A 4,707-nucleotide genomic window follows, 5' to 3' on the forward strand; every position below is an offset into this window, starting at 1 on the left:
CTCTGGAGGACATAGAGATGAAAAAGACAAGATCCTTGTGTTCTTGGAGCTTCCAATATACTTAACACGAATATAAAAGCTGGAATTAAGCTGACTATACATACAAACAAAATGCTATGGGAACATAAGGAAGAGAAACAATTAGAATTCGGGAGATTTGAGAAGGGTTTTGGAACAGGGAACTGGAATTTCAAAGGTAAGATTGCTAGAAGACAGGAAAAAAAATCCTGAAAAGTGAGGTAGCCTGGGGGGATGGGGGAGGATGCCTTGAGGGCTGGGTGGTTTAAGCCTGAACCCCACACTGCCTGTAGAGATTCCTTAAAAACTAACAAACAACAATAAGTGAGGTAGCCTGAAGGCAGGAGAGTGCTGGGTATCATCTCCATTGTGGGGAACAGAAGATACTGGTGGTATTGTGGCTGATGATGCAAGAAAGGTAGAAGTTAAATTGTAGAGGGCTTGTATGTGAGCTAGAAAGTTTGGAACTTAATTCTGTGTAAGGAAGGTCCTTGCAGGGATTTGAGCAGGGCAGAAATACAGTCAGCTAAAGATAATGCATACAGCCTTTTACAGCTTTGTCACTGGATCTTCACTGCTTTACACGGTGCATGGAACTTGCTCTGTGCAAATAAACATGTTAAATGAATGGACTCAAGGGGAAGAGACTACATATTGGATTATCAATTAGGTTACTGTAATAGTTCAAGAAGAGGGCAGATGCATTCAACTCTGCAGAGGTGAAAATGACTGTCCTTGATATCTGGGTTTGGGCTTATGGGAAGAGAAAGTATTAAAGAAGGCTGACCTTGACTCTGTTCCACCAGGAAGATGGGATATTGGGAATAGGGTGCATGCAGGGGAAAAACATGGTTTGGGGAGAATAGGAAAAAGGAAACATTCTCAATTCTGTTTTGGATTATGTTGTGTTTGAAGTGCTGGTAAGATATCTAGTAAAAGGATTTCCAAGCATTCATGAGCCTTTATCTCTTTGAGGGGGCACCATGTTCGTAGGACTGACTTCATCCAGGTTTTATACAGATTTGTAATGATTTCAGTTTGATATTTTCCTTACATTCTTTAAAATCATAGGGAAGTATCTTAGCATCCTATGCAAGACCTACCCTCTTACCTTGCAAGAGCAGGAAAAAGAAGGGGAAAATGCATTAAAGCAGTTAAATAGCTTAAAGCTGGGCAAAATTTACCCTTCACCTTGGGTAAAATGGATGGAGAAATATATTTTAAAGAAATATATTTTAAAAGACAGACCCTGTATTTAGAAAGCAGGTAGTAATGGGAAAATATGCATGTACATAAATTACTTATAACTGAAAGAGTAACAAGGTAACCATAGGCGAAGTAGTATTTGACTACTCTTCTGATTGAAGCTTTTACTTGCTAGAACCTTTACAAGTTGTCTTCCGAGTCCTGCTGATAGTCTGAATTTTAAGGGATTCATTCCTTCCTTCCCATGCACTATTTTGAGCTACATATTCTGGGGGGCAGACAAGCTCAGACAGTTTATCAGTCCAGAACACCATGGTCTCCTTCCCTTTCTTTCCCCAAACTTCACGGCTAACCTCCCAACACAGTGCCGATATCCCGAGCTCTCCCCTGCACCCAGTCTTCCCCTTCCCACGTGGGCTGGAGCTGTATAGATCCCGCCTGGAGTGGCGCTTTGCCCCAACTCCTGCCTGGCAGGCACGTGCCCCAGGGGCTGCTGCAGCGCACAGCAACCGTCCCTTTTGTCCAGTAGGCGGGCGCCGGAGCGGGTCGGCTGGCGCGGGAGGTGGGGCGCGAGCCGGGGGCGGGCTGGTGCGCGCCAGGTGGGGGCGCAAGCCCAGTGCGAGACGCTACGGTCCGAGTCGTGTGACAACCGACAGTTGGAGTTGGGGATGGGGAAGCTCTCCGGTTTGCAACTGAATACGGTGAAGTAGAAAAAGCAAGTTGCAAAACGATAAGTACAGTGAGATCCCATTTACGTAGGAGGATTCACAGCGCCCAACTCTGAGTACACACTTATGTATGTAAATGCACTGGATGTGGTCTGACAAAGTTCTGGGGAAAGGAGTAAGCCGGGAGGGCGGATGAAGGGAGCTGACTTTGGGCATTGTGTAGTTTTGAGATACGTAACGTTACTATTTAGAACATATGATCATGTAATTGAAAAAAAAAAAAAACTGCATTTGGGACGCTTGGACATCCTCTTGCTTCTCATCGGTAGGGAGCTGCTCAGACTCTCAGCGCACCGGCAAGATAGGAGTCAAGAAAACGGTTTTCACGTTCAGCTGTTCTCCCTTCTCCGTGCTTCACCTCTCACCCCCCTCACCTTCTTATTACAAATCCTTCGAATTGGCCTTGGCCTTTGCGGAGGACGCTTCCTTGCAGCCCTTGTCTTTATCACAGATCTGCCTGCAAAACCCACTCACAAAGAGGAAACATTTTGAAGATAGTAAATAACTCACAGGCACATAAACCTGAGAATTAAACATTATTCCTAAACCTTATTTGATAAAAAGTAAGATAAAATGTTTACAGGATATTTCTATTTTCTCCTAAACACTTGTGCCATAATGTTTCTAGTCATATGACCACATATTAAATTAATATGTTTTTCATTCTTAAGTTTTGTTTTGACATAATTTGACTTAGAAAAATGGTACAAATAATTTCATTATGTCCTTCACACAGCTTCCCGAGACATTAACATTTAACACAACTATAGCACAATGATTATAAGTACGAAATAAGCATTACTATTACTCTGTTAACTAATCTACAGATATTATTCAAATTTCTACAATTATCCAACAAATGTCCTTTTTCCCTCTCTGGTTCAGGATTCAATTCAGGATCTCACAATGCATTTATCATGTTTAGATAGGTACTTCTGATCTGTGATAATTTCTCTTTCTTTTTCATGATGACACTTTTGAAGAGTACTGCTGGCCATTTATTTTGTGAATGTTCTTTAATTTGGTTTGTTTAGTATTTTCTCATTATTCAGGTTATGCTTTTTTTGGTTGTTGTTTTCGGGTTTTTTTTTTTTTTTTTTGGCAAAGATGTCACAGAAGTTATGTTGTGCCCTCCACAGTGCATCCTTTCAGGAGGCACAGGATGTCAGTGTGTCCTTAATGGTGAGGTTAATTTATTACTTGGCTGCCAGCTTTATCCAATGAAAAGTTGTGATTTTCCTTTTTGCCTTGGATCATAGGAGGCAAACACCCTCATCATATGTACACCAGTTTTACTATTCATGATCCTTGACTGCAACAGTTAGTCCTGTGGTGTTTGCCAATGGTAATTTTTCTATTCCCATCATTCCTGTTAAATTTCAATATGAATATTTAAATGCACAATAACTTTTTAAAGGAAAATACTTGGCATTTACTTTTTTTGTTTTAACCTAGGGGAAAAAAGGCATTTGGAGGCTGTGTGATATGTTGTGGAACTAGCAGCTAAAATGGAATTTATGAGTGTATTCCAGATAATTGAAATTCTAAAAGAGTATTTCGCTATTCTTAGTATTTCTAAGGAGATGGATTCTAAAATCACAGCTTATATGGGTTTACATGTTCATTAACTGAATTGGTTTTTATTACTCCTGTGTTTGTGCCTATTCTAATAAATGGTACATGTAAAATGATACTTAGAAGTAGAACAAAAAGTCTTCCATATTATTTCCAATATGCTGCTAATTTTAGCTGGCATTTGCAAAACTGATCTTTAAATTAACAATACATTTGACTCTCAGCCAATATTTCACTTTATTTAGCCTCAATGTTTGCTGAAAGGATTTACTGGAAGTTGAATGCACTACAAGGAAGGTAAAATTCTTGTGGGTGAAACTTAGAGATCTTTCAATCCATGGGTTATTTGGCTATCAAGCATTTTGATAAATCTCATTTGATTGTTACCCTGTGCAGCATTTTCCCTAACCTTTATCATTGGAGATGGAAAACTGGTTCAAGATTGGGTCTCAGCCTTGATGCTTTCAGTAAGAAGGAAATGGGAAAGTGGTTTAGGTTTTTGTTGTTGTTTTTGTTTTTAAGTCATCAGCCCTTTTGAGTATCTGATGTCTATGAATCCTTCCACCAGGAAAATGCACAAACCCACACGTTACATTAAAGCAAAAGCAATCCAGTGGCAAATGGGGGAAGGTCGGGAGGAGGTTACTGGGAGGGCAAAGCTGGTTGCCAGTCTGTCAGAGGTTCCTCAGTTTCCCCTCCTGCCATATGGCACAGCCAGCCTCCCTTGGCAGCTCAGGGGGGGCTGCGAAGGCTGCACAGCCCATCTGGCTCCTCGTCATGTCCCTCTAAACCCCTCCCTTAACCCGCAACATCGTTCTCTCCTTTATTACTTAGCCCCCAGTCCGCTCAGCTTTCCTCATGAGGCGCTTCCTCTCACCAGCGTTCACCAGCTCTTTGATCTCGCTCACCAGCCTCTTGTTTGGGAAGTTAGCTCAAAAGCTCAAGTGAGAGAACCTGACCACTTCCAAATGGCTACCGCAGAGAAGAACTTACTGAATTAAATGTGACCGCTCCCCCTTCTCATTAGCAGAGAAATCTTGCCACGTTTTCCTGCCTATCTGAAAAATGGAGCAAGAGCTGATAAACACGTTGGGAGAACACGTCTAAGACCAGTGTTTACACAAACGGTGAATATTACCAATGGAGAGAAGGCCCCGTGATAACGAAACCCCCCCCCCCC

The sequence above is a fragment of the Ursus maritimus genome, unplaced genomic scaffold, assembly GCF_017311325.1.
Source record: "Ursus maritimus isolate PB19 unplaced genomic scaffold, ASM1731132v1 scaffold_5, whole genome shotgun sequence".
Taxonomy (NCBI): Eukaryota; Metazoa; Chordata; class Mammalia; order Carnivora; family Ursidae; genus Ursus; species Ursus maritimus.